The sequence below is a fragment of the Canis lupus genome, chromosome 10 (genome assembly GCF_003254725.2).
Source record: "Canis lupus dingo isolate Sandy chromosome 10, ASM325472v2, whole genome shotgun sequence".
Lineage (NCBI taxonomy): Eukaryota > Metazoa > Chordata > Mammalia > Carnivora > Canidae > Canis > Canis lupus.
Window position 1 is genome coordinate 46375082 of NC_064252.1, and position 12126 is coordinate 46387207.

The following is a 12126-nucleotide window of genomic DNA, read 5'->3' on the forward strand; positions in this document are numbered from 1 at the left end:
GGAACAGGAATGTTCTCGTGGGTTTCCTGTTGGAATTCCATGAAAAGCCCTTTTATTCTTCCAGCCTCGTGCCCTTGAAGTTTCAGGGGCACGGGGTCCTGGGGGATTCCCAAGCCCAGCCCCTCCAAAGCTTTGCCCACAGGCTCTGGGCATCTAATTAGCATGAAAACCTCCCAGAGGAGAGACTCTGCTGCACCCCTACAGTGCTGCTGCTGGGCTTTCTGAATTAAGCGCCAGTCATTTCTGTTCTGCTGATAATCAGAGTCCTTGCACGGTGGCCAGCCCTGATGTGGGGTGGCCAGTATGATGGAGTCGTACCTGATGGGCCACGCTGCCTAGGCCTGGATCCCTGCTCAGAAGCTGGCTATAGAGTTACCCCAAGCTCTCCGGGCCTCAGTGCCTCATCTGGATAGTAACCCAGTCTGTATCACGGAGTTGTCAGGGCGATAAAGGAGCTAACTCTCCCCGCTTCTTTTCACAGAGTCTGGGACCAGGTCACTCTTGCTACAGCCCGAGCCTGGTCCAGCCCGCCCCTACTTTTGCGGGACAGAATGTCTCCTCTTCCTCTGCCCCGCCTCATCCATCTCACAACTCTGGGTTCCTGGAGCCCCTTCCTGCTCCCAACAGCTCTGGCCAGGAGTCAGGGGTCACACACAGGTCCCCAGGGGCCCTGCCTGAGGCCCCACCCATTTGAGCCGCCTCCCCTGGAATCCTGGGCAGGCTGAGGGGCCTCCTTTGTACCTGGGTGTGTACGAAAAAGGTCCAAGGCTGAGGCCAGAGCACACTGTCCAGTTAGTGTGTTTACTGAGGCTCAGCTCCTGCAACAATGGCTCTGTGATTATCCTATGGGGCCCCCAACAGAAAGAGAGACAGGGAGAACACCCCCCAATCCACCCCCTGTCTCCTTTCTTTCTTTCTTTCTTTCTTTCTTTCTTTCTTTCTTTCTTTCTTTCTTTCTTTTTTTCTTTCTTTCTTTCTTTCTTTCTTTCTTTCTTTCTTTCTTTCTTCTTTCTTCTTCTTTCTTTTCTTTCTTCTTTTCCTTCCTTTCTTTTTATTTTTATTTATTTTTTTTAAGATTTTATTTATTTATTGAGAGGGAGAGCACAAGCATGGGGAGAGACAGAGGGAGAGGGAGAAGCAGACTCTCTGCTGAGCAGGCAGCCAGACATGGGGCTCGATCCCAGGACCCTGGGATCATGACCTGAGCCAAAGGCAGACGCTCAACCAACTGAGCTACTCAGGTGCCCCCCTTCCTTTCTTTTTAAAGATTTTATTTATTTGTCCATGAAAGACACAGCAAGAGATGCAGAGATACAGGCAGAGGGGGAAGCAGACTCCCTGCAAGGAGCCTGATGTGGGACTCAATCCCAGGACCCCGGGATCACGCCCTGAGCTGAAGGCAGATGCTCAACTGCTGAGCCACCCAGGTGCCTCATCCTCTCCCCTTTCTTCTGCTTCTTCCTCCTCCTCTTTTTCCTCTTCCTCCTCCTCATCTCAGCCTCTTTCTGTCTCAGGACACTTGCACATTCACTTTCTCCCTGAATCCCAAGAAACCCTAGTTAGGCGGGTGGAGGTGGAATAGGACTCCATTCCTCACTTAGGAATGAAATGCAGACAGAATAATAATATTAGTTGCTCCTGTTGATTAAATTAAATGTTAAATCTAATTAAAATGCTAAATTAATTAAAATGTTAATTAAACATTTCTTGGAAGAGGTAATTTGCTCACACAGTGGATGAATCAGAACTGTATGGAATGTGTATGATCAGAAGCCCTGCCCCATCCCTTCCCTTCTCACCTTCCCCCTGCAACATAACCCTGTTTACCAGTTTCTTAGGTGTCTTTCCAGAAGATCCTATGTAAATCCCAAGCAAATAGGGCACCCCATCTGATTTCCCCACTCCTTGCCCAGATGGTAGCATATGACACACGCTGTCACACCATGCTTTCCTATGCAACACAAATCTTGGCATCTCTGCCCCTCAGTCCCTGGACGGTCATCCCCCCCACACCCACTGCCCCCGTTGCATGACACCTGCACTGAGCATTTGCTGTAGCCTGGCATTGTGTGGAAGGATCCGAGTGGATCACTTTATTTCCTCAAACTAAATGCCTGGTGTGCTATTATCATCCCCTGTTACAGAGAAAAAAAAAACAGAGGTGTGGAGAGTTAACCTGGTCCATCTGATCCCAGAAACAGCACTCTCATTCACTGTGTTGTCTGGAAGGTTCTGGAAGGGCCATCTTCTTGATTTTCTCCACCACTCCCCCTAAAGAGTGGTTTAAATACAAATGCTCATCAGTTCTGCTGAAAGCCACAGGCCAGACTGCCAACGAACACACACTTATTTGTGCTATTTCCCCACCCACGGAGGGAAGGGGCCCAAATGTCCTCCAAGCGCCTATATGAGTGCCAGTGCCTCGCTGAGCCCCCACGTGTGCAAATTAGTATTCCCATTTTCTAGATGAGGAAAATGAAGCTCTGAGAGTTTGAGGTTGACTTTTATAAAGGGCTCACCTTTATAAGCAGGATTATGAGCAGGATTATGGCTCAGGTGTCTGGGTTTCCTCCCAGCAGCCCATTCAGTCCAGGGCCTCTCTCTGGGAGGCAGATGGGGGCTGCGCCTGGCCCCCCTCATGGCAGCTGTGGAGGTAGACCTACACTGCCCCGGGGGACGGGGAGGAGGCGCTTCTTGAAGCCTGATGAGAGGGATGAAACCCTGTTCCCTGTGTCCAATCTGAACCTCCTAGGACAGAAGGACCAGACTCCTTCCAGTGGTGCTGGGGGCAGCTAATGTGGCTGCGAAGAGCAGTTCTTCACAAGGAACTGGCTTCTTTGAGGCACCCAGGATAATGGAGAGTATTCTTGGTTTCTTGTTTGTCCCTTAAATGTGTTGGGGGGCTGGGCTAGTCCTGAGTCCCAGACTACTGGCCTGTCTGGGTGCTGTTCTGCTCCTCTGGGCTCTTGGCTTTCCAAAACGTCCCATTTGAGGAAAGACGTTCCAAGGTAGGGAGGTTAGGGTTTGGTAGGAGGTTGACCTGCACTCATAGTGGGGGCCTGGAACCCAAGAAATGTAGCCTTCAGCAGCTCCCCGTGTGGGCCCTTCATGGTGCTCCTGGTCGCTTCTGCACCATGAGGTGCCACTGAGGATGGGCCAGGGTCTCAAGGCCCATCCTGCTGTGGGACTGGTTCTGTTAACTCCGCATTGCTTTCCTCTGGCTACTTCTTGCTAGACTCTTCCCTGCCACTCTGCTCTCCTTCTCAGCATTCCCAGCCACACTTCACCCCCAGAATACTAGCAACAAAAGCCACCACTGACTGACCCCACACCACATGCATTAGAGCTGCCATTTATCAAGCCCCCACCATGTGCCAGGCATGTGCACAGCATTTTACGTACATGATCAATTAATCCTCACAATACTCAGGTGAGGAAGGTACAATTATAATTATGATCTCCATTTTATTTAGATGAGAGAACAGAGGAAGAGACCCTTCCAAGGTCACTGGGTCAGCCCAGTGAGGGCAGGCAAGTCTGCATGGCTGGAGGCCAGCTCTTGCCGTAGGGGCTGAGCAGGGAGCTTCAGGTGTGTAGAAGGAGAGGGGTCAGCTGGAGGTCCTCCCCACTCTCCCACCACCTCTAGGCCCTGGGCCCTGGGGCCAATGGAGAAAGGAAATGGCCCGCTGTGGGTGACCTTCTATTCTGGTCCCCTTGAGTGGCTTGAGTGGCTACCTCTCCTGTTCTGAGAAGTGTGGGGCTAGGGTGAGAAGCAACAAAGAACCTTCTAGTTTCTTCCTTCACCTCTCTCTCTCTCTCTCTCTTTCTCTCTCTCTCTCTGTCTCATCCATCCATCCATCCATCCATCCATCCATCCAGTCATCCATCCAGCCAGACATCCTTCTCTATATCTTTGTCCTGGCAAGAGGCAAGGTTGGGGGGGCTTTGGAGAACAGATGCCACCATATCCTCACAGCCAAAACCCCTTAGGAACCCTACGAACAGAAAAGCTCCTCTTATTACAGTTAGATTCTTTCCACCCAGAGTCTAAGCTCTGCCCCAGCCTGGGCAGACCCACCTGGGGGCTTCCTCTTAGCCTCTGGACACATCCATTACACACTTCCCAACCCGCAGATTTGGGGAGCTGCATGGCTGTTGGGAAGCCAGTTCCTCCACTCTTTCCATTAGGGACTTTCCAGTGCAGAGGCCCCATCACCCCATCACTCTGGCCCCCGAGGGCAGGTCCGTGCCTCCCTCATCAGTGGGGGACCCTATCCTTCCCTGGCCATATTATGCACCCCCTTTACTCCTTCCTGTCTCAGTGGCTCTCCTTTGGGATCTCTGGGCCTAATTCCATCTCTCTGGGCCCTAGGCCTGGGGGTCTGTGCTTGCTCCTGACCAGCACATAGCAGTGAGGGGCTGCTTTCCCAGTCACACCTGGGAGAGCATTCCCCGTAGGGCAGAAGGGCAAGCCAAGCAAGCACTCACTCTTGGAGAGCGTTGGTTTTTTGGCTTTTCTGAAAGTTTTGAAAATGTAGCTTTGTCTGAGCAAGTTAAAAAAAAAAATGCCACCTCCCACAAACGATACCGTTTCTCAGGCCCATGGAGCAGCAGTTGGTAGACAAATAAGACATTAAAAATAGCCTTGTGTTTCCCAATCTTATGGCCTCTGGGGGCTGCAGGGAGAGGCCCATTGTCTGCCTGCCCTGGGTTAGGGGTGGGCGTGGGGGCTGTTTGTCAGCGAGGTAATTCCCGGTCAGAGCAGGGAGGAGAGGCAGTTCTTGGCGAGGATGAGCAAGATAACGCACACTTGAATGGAGTAGCTGTTTGGTGTTTATTTTTCCTTTCCCAGGCCAAGAAATAGAGCACACTCCATTTTGAACTTTGGTTTCCACCAAGTTTTTTTTTCCCCCCCTCTACTTTTTCTTTTTTTCAAAAGTGTGCAGGGGAGACGGAGATACAAGGTCTTATTCCATCTGGGCTCTGGCCCAAGAGCCTCGACCAAAAAGTTACTTAAGTCATATTTCCATCATCTGCAGATGGCTGTGTATTTATTTCTCACCAAAGTAAAATCCCAAATGAACTGCAGATATTTGCACGAGTCAAAACTGCTTCCTCCTGGCAGGATTGGGATGGGGCTTTGATCCTTCTGAGAAAACAGAAATGTTGGCCTCAGCCCGGCAACAATGGTGCATTTGGGATTCCCAGAAGTACCCCAGAGCTAGGCCCTGAAGGGGTGGGATGGGGGACCCCGGGGTCCCCAGGGGCCCTCCCCCGGAGACGGGTGCAGGGGTTTTGGGAAGCAAAGAGGGCAGAAGTCAAAGTAGGTAGGGTCACTGAGCAGGTGACTGGCCCAGAATAACCCTCTGGGGGATGGCAGCCACCATATGAACTCTGTGAGCACGATGGTGTGCAGAGGCAAAGGCAAACTATGGAAAATTACTCGGGGAGAAACCACCACTCCTGGACACAGAGCCCCGCTGTTAGGCCTGTGTCCTCCGGCCCCCATCTCTCTTTGCTCTCTCACCCCCAGGGCGCGGGCCTGGCCTGGGCGCCGGCTGGTTCAGCCCTGGGTCAGGATGGGCAGCTGCACTTGCTGTGGACACAGGGCCTCTCTCTGCCACTCTGCCACCAGGGGGTGCCCTCATCTCCAGGGTGGAAGCACCCTAAGCCCCCCCGCCCCCCCCCCCCCCCCCCCCCCCCCCCCCCCCCCCCCCCCCCGCCTCAGCTAGAACATCCCTCCTGCTCCCAGGGGGAGAGGGGCTGCACGAGGATGGTGGGGGGCACCTCAAGCGGAGGGGGTGGCCATGACGGAAGGACGCAGAGAAGCAGGGATGTTGGTGAAAGATTGAACGCCAAAATCATGCCTTCTCATCTTTCTTCCTTCTCCCCTTCCTATTCCTCATTTTCACTGATGTCCAGTGTGTACTGACATTGCTCCCTCCGTTTCTTTGCTTTTGTTTTCCTTCTTTTTGGCTCCAGGTACCTTGCAGCCATGCTGGTTGCTGGGAAGTGACTCCTGGGCCACTACTATCATCTGTTATAAAACTGTAGCTGTGTCCCCAGGGCCATGGGACAGTGGGCCTGCAAGCCCCAGGTAGGAGTTGAAGGCTTTGTAGAGGAATGGAGCTCCACCTGGAAGGAAGCAGAAGACTGCGAGTGCCTTGGTACCACTTCCAGAACTTTCCAGGCTTCTCAGGGCTGTCCTTTGCTCCACTCTTAGCCTCGGCCCCACCACCCATCCTAGCCTGGGCCCTCTTGGCACCACGTGCCGCGGGTCCTGAGCGAGACCCTGTGACCCAGGCTCTGACCTTCTGTGCACACTCAGCATCCCCGCACAGGGAGCTGGGCCTCAGGCCTCTACTTTGGTTCTTTTTTCTTTTTAATTCATTTATTCATGAAAGACCCAGAGAGAGAGGCAGAGACATAGGCAGAGGGAGAAACAGGCTCCCTATGGGGAGCCCAATACGGAACTCGATCCCAGGACCCCAGGACCTGAGCTAAAGGCAGACGCTCAACCACTGAGCCACCCAGGTGTCCCCCTCTACTTTAGCTCTTCCCAGCTTGTTTCTCTGGCTCTCTTGGGCTCCTCTTTATCCAGGTCAGCTGGGGGGGCCCGTCCCCCTCCCCAGCATTGCACACACACACACCCCCGCCCCCCGCCCTTGGCTCAGCACTCTGTTTTCCTTTTGAGACTTTCTTTCAACAGCACACAGTGTTGGCCACCGGAGGCTCTGGCCTGGCCCACCTCGAAGCCTGACGCTGACTCATAGTCCTGGGTCCCGACAGGACGTGGTTCACACTGGTTTAGAAAACTCGGGCCGGCAAAGTCACAAACCATCTGCACCCTCTTCTTCCGCTGGAGACGTTATTTATGTGTGCGGCTTTGTGCTCGTTGCTAAATGCAGCCTGTGTGAAGGCTGTTAATTAACCCTTCGAGAAATGAGCTTCCCATCAGGGCAGGGACAGGAACCAGGAACATGTTTGTAATCAGGTAGTTAAACGCAGAAGATTTATCCTGCTTCAGATTAATGAAGCCAGAGAGGAAGGGGTAGAGGAGATGCCCTCCAAAGTGGTTTAAATAAAGCCCTTTTTGTGCACACAGATTGTCAGGAGGGCAGGAAATTCTAAATCAACCGTGCTCCTGGGCCTCGGTGAGGAGACAGGAGGTGTGGAGGGAAAGATTGGGGGTGGCAGCCGCCAGAGCCCGCCTGTGTGAGGTGTGGGGGCAGCGGCCAGCCAGCAGGAGACGCAGGGACACGCAGCTCCCCCAGGGATGAGTTGTGTGGCCTCTTCATCTCTTTGGCCATCTGTGAAATGGAGCACATCTTGCCTTGGCTTCCTCACAGGGCACTGGTGGTGGGAGGGGGGTGAAGAAGAATCTGAGATGCTACCCAAATATAAGCAGCCATCAAAAGGGTCATTATGTTGTGGAGGCGTCCTGGGGGAGTGGCATGGGGGGGTGACAGAGTAGGAGGTGGGACTTCTGTTTCCAGTTGCGGGGAGGGTGTGGGAAGAGGGTGCTCAGAAATTTTCCACATGGGGGGGGGGCTCTCTTCCCTCCTCTGTGAAGTGAGGGTCATTCTAGAATCTTCACAGCTGGCTATGTGATTATGGTTTCCCGATGCTGAAAACAGTCCTTCTCCTGAAAATAGGAGAGGCCAGGTTTTGGGTTTCACTCCTCCTTAGTTTCCCGGCTCAGGGTCCATAGCTCCCCACCCTTCCCAGATGAGCAAGGGTGAGGGTGGTGCTGGCTGGGGTTAGGGGGAGGTGGGGAGTCCCACAGTGTCCCAGCTGGGCGTGGGGCTCGGGCCCGAGTGGGCCACCAAGGCCTGCCAATATTTCTAACCACGACTCTTTACATTCTGTGTGAGGACATGCCTAAAAAGCACCATTGAAGGCCAGAGCTCAGCCGCCTGCGCTCAGCCAAGCTTCCTGTCAAAGCCCAATGAGCCCAGAAAACAAAAAAATGTATTCACAGCTCTGAGCCTTCCCCACTTCCCAGGCTTCTTTCATTTGAAAATATTCAGAGTTAGAGAGAAGGAAAGAGAAACGGAGTCCAACCTGATTCTTTAGCGACCCTGTGTCTGCTGTGGGGTTGTGTAACCTCTGGGAGGCATTTCCCAACTTAGAAGGGCGTTGTGAGGAGTAGATGAGATAATGTGTAGAAAGAACTTCAGTAGGAGAAGCCCCCAGAAGTGCTCCCTCCCCTCTCCGCCTGCTTCCCTCTCCTCCCTCCTTCCCCTCACATCCCATCTTCTCCCTCCTTGGCCCCATCCACTCTTCCCTGAGGTGTGCCATGTGACCCTTTTGTGGCATCCCTCTATGATGTGCCCACGTTAAACCAACCCAGCATCATTCAGGGATTTGACCCAGACAGCCCCAAATGATAACGAACCCTAAGATGAACAGAACCCAAACACCTGTATTTCAACCTGACCTTTAAACAAAGTGAATATGCGCAGGTTTAGAGTTTTCACTTGGGTAGCTGTGCTTTAGCGAGCTTCCAGCTGATTCTGGGGCAGGCTAATTTGAGAGCCATTATTCTAGAGCAGGCAGGGGCTCCCCAACCCTGGATGTGAGGCAGGAGGGAGGAATGACTTTTCCTATTTGGCTTCAGGAGCCTTTTGCTAGCAAGGGCACCTGCTTTGGCCACTGCCATCCTCTCTGGGGCCCAGAAGCCTGTGCTCTGCTCCAGGTGTGTCTCCTTGCCCAGTGGAGTTTGGTTCCAGACTCCCCTTTATGACGGGCCCATCTCACTCAATGAGGTTGGAGGGGATTGAGAGTGTTTCTCAGACATTCATCGTCCATGGCTCTCTCCCTCATCTCCCCACCTGGGTCAATAAAATTACCAGTGTTCCCAGAAATATGGCTTTCCCAGCTGGCCAGCACCTCTCAACAGAACTCTCTGTGTTGATGAAAATGTTCTAGATTGGTACCGTCCAATATGGCAGCCACAAACTACATATCGCTGTTGAGCACGTGAGATGTGGCTAGAGTGGCTGAGGAACTAAAAATGTGATTTTCTTTCATAAATTCATTTAGGTTTGAATGATTACCGTACAGGACAGTGAAGTTCTAGAACCTCTTTCAATGCCTTGGTCTCCGAGGTCTACTTTCCATGCACCTGGCATTTACGCCAGCCCTACAGGATGGGAAAATATGAGGCCCGAGAGAGCGAGGGTCCTCTGGGATGCATAGGAAGCTAGCGCGGGATTGGGACCCATCCTTCGTCTGCCTTTCAGCCCAGGCCTTTGGCCGGCGGCCCCATCGGACCCTGGCCTCTGGCCGAGGTGTGGGAGGTTGAATGTGATGAAACCTAAGCCCCCTTGGCAGGCACCCAGCTGTGGTTTCACACTTGAGCTGCTCAGTTGGGCGGAGGTGGCTGGAGAGGACCGTCAGAGGACGGGAATTTGAACTGCCAGGCCAGCAGGCCCTGTGAGCAAAGGCTGTCCCCAAGGGGGTTTCCAGGGCAAGCAGGCTTCCAGATTCTGTTGGTGTATCCTGGTGGCTGAGGGCTCCTTGAGACCTAAGGTATCCTGGATGTCCTATTAGGGCCAGGGACAGAGAGGGGACAGAGGAGGTAGTGGGTAGTGGATAAGCATGAAGTCTGTATGACCGTGTGTAGTGAGTAGGGGTGGTGGTACCAACCTTTCTAGGGAGGACTCCAGCCAGCTTGCTACCTTCCTCCCCCACCCCCACTGGCTATATAGTTTGTGGGGCCCAGTGCAAAATGTAAAGGCAGCGCCCTTCCTGTTCAAAAATTAAGGATTGAAAGGAGGTGACATCAGAGCGGTAAGCCAAGTGCAGGCCTTTCTGAGCATGGGGCCCTGAGTGACTGCACAAGTTGCAAACTCTTAAAGCTGGCCCTGCCACTGGTGCCTGAGACAGACCTGTGAAGGTCTCAAAAGAACAGAGGACCAGGGGTACCTGGGTGACTCAGTGGTTGAGCATCTGCCTTCAGTTCAGGTCGTGATCCCAGGGTCCCAGGATCGAGTCCTACATCAGGCTCCCCGCAAGGAGCCTGCTTCTCCCTCTGCCTGTGTCTCTTCCTCTCTATCTCTCCCTGTGTCTCTCATGAATAAATAAATAAATAAAATATTTAAAAAACAAACAAAATAGAGGACTTATCATCTGGGCCAGGATTAGGGCAGAAGTTGGCTCATTCCTCTGTCCCTAGCCCCACTGGGGCTTCTGGAAGCAGACAGAGGATTTGGAGCCTCCTCCAGCACAGTATTGAATTTTCTCAGGTCTCCTCTTAGGCAGGTTGATGTCCTCAGGCTCCAGAGAGACAACCTCCTGGTCGTCACCTGTCCCAAACCATGCCTCAGCCTCCAGATGGGGACAGGGCGGCAAAGTGTCACAGGAGGTTGTGAAATCCATGCATTTTCTCACCTGTATCAAGTGCTTACTCACACCAGGTGCCTTGCTGAGTATCTTGCTGGTATTAGCTCATTGGATTTTCCTAACACATCAGCAGGCAGGGATTCTTCGCCCCTTTCCCAGATGGGAAACCCACGCATGGATCCCTAGGATCGTGGCTTGGTCAGGGACATGTTGGCGGGGCGAGGACACCACAATGTCCCTGGAAGCTGCAAGCGGTGCTCTCATCCTGTGGGCTAGGGGCAAAGCAGTGTGTCTCACACTGGGCATCCTCTTTTTGCCTCCACCAGCCCCACCGTGGCTTTCAGCTCAGGCACTGCCCAATGGCCGGGAAGCAGGTGGGGTGGTAGGGCCTGGCCTGTGCAAGGCGAGGGTGGCAGCGTGGCACAAGGGGTCTCCGGGTGGCATCGATACCTCCGTCTGTGGAGTCCCTGCTGAGCTCCCACAGGGGGAACTGACTGGGGTCTTAGAAATGTGGAAGATGGGAGACGGTGTTTGGAGGGTGAGTGCTAAGGTCCTTTGTTGGAAGGGAGACAGAATTTGCTGTAGATTTTGTTGGGAAAAAAGTTCAGGTTAAGAATGCCTTAAAAAGTAAGGGTCTCCACTAAAATACTAGAAATAGAACGTGTCACTTCTAGCCTCTGGCTTCTCTCTGTCTCCACCCTGCTCCACTCTGCTGGGCTGGACTCTATGCATTTATCCGTGGATCCTCCCCCCAAGGAGCTTAAGTCATTTTTGTCACTTTGGTCTCCTGACCCCTCCTGGGTGCCTGACACACACTAGGTGCTTCGTAAATGCTGGCAGCTGAAGGACTAGAAACAGGGCTAAGACACGCCAGCATGAGGCTGGGGCCCTGGTTCTACCAAACTGCAGAGGGGAGGGCTCTACCCACGGCTCAAGGAGGAAAGTGGCCCTGGGCCCCCACCTGCTTCCTGACATAGGCCAGTTCCTCCTTGGTTCTGTTTTTGGGAAAGTTCTGTTGTTTTCACTCCAGAGAGTCACCTTAGCCCCCAAATCCTAACAATGCTTCCATTTCACAGATTATTCCTGAGAAAGCTGAGGCTCAGAGAGGTTAGGGGCTCCCCCAAGGACACACATCGAGGTCCTGACCAGGGCCAACCCAAGGCACACAGGCCTCCTGGCCCCCGTCCAGCTCCGCAACATCCCGCCAACCACCACCATCGCCTCTAACGCTCTCAGCCCCCACCCCCACCCCAGTAATGGAACCCGGCTGGGTGGGGTTAGCCACTGAGAGGCTCCAGGCTTGGCTTGGGCCAGCGGCTCATGGAAATCAGGCCATTTTCCTGGGCCGGAAATGAGAAGCAGATGTGGTTCGGGAGCTGGGAGCTGCGGTGCAGACTCTGGCGGTGTCAGGGGGCTCCGGTTACATGAAGGAACACGTGACCGTGGTTACAAAAACAGCCTGAAACCCCCAAAGGCCCCATCGGGGTCCAGCTCAGGCCTGGGGAGCCAAGCCCCACCCTCACCCTTCACTTCCTTGGGAGCCCCTGAGATTCTGGAGGGGGGGAGCCTGGAGGAGCTGGGGGCGAGCAGGTCCCTGGCTGCTGGGCCTTTCCCTCTTGCACGAGAAGTGTGCAGAACTGAGTTTCAGCTCAGAGCCTTGCCCTTAGGAGGACACCCAGGCATGGCAAGGCACCCTCTCCAGAGGCTGCGCAGCCTTGCCCCGGGCTTGGCCTGATGTCCCTGCCCAGGCCCGCAAATACCTTCACAGCCTCCGGCCAC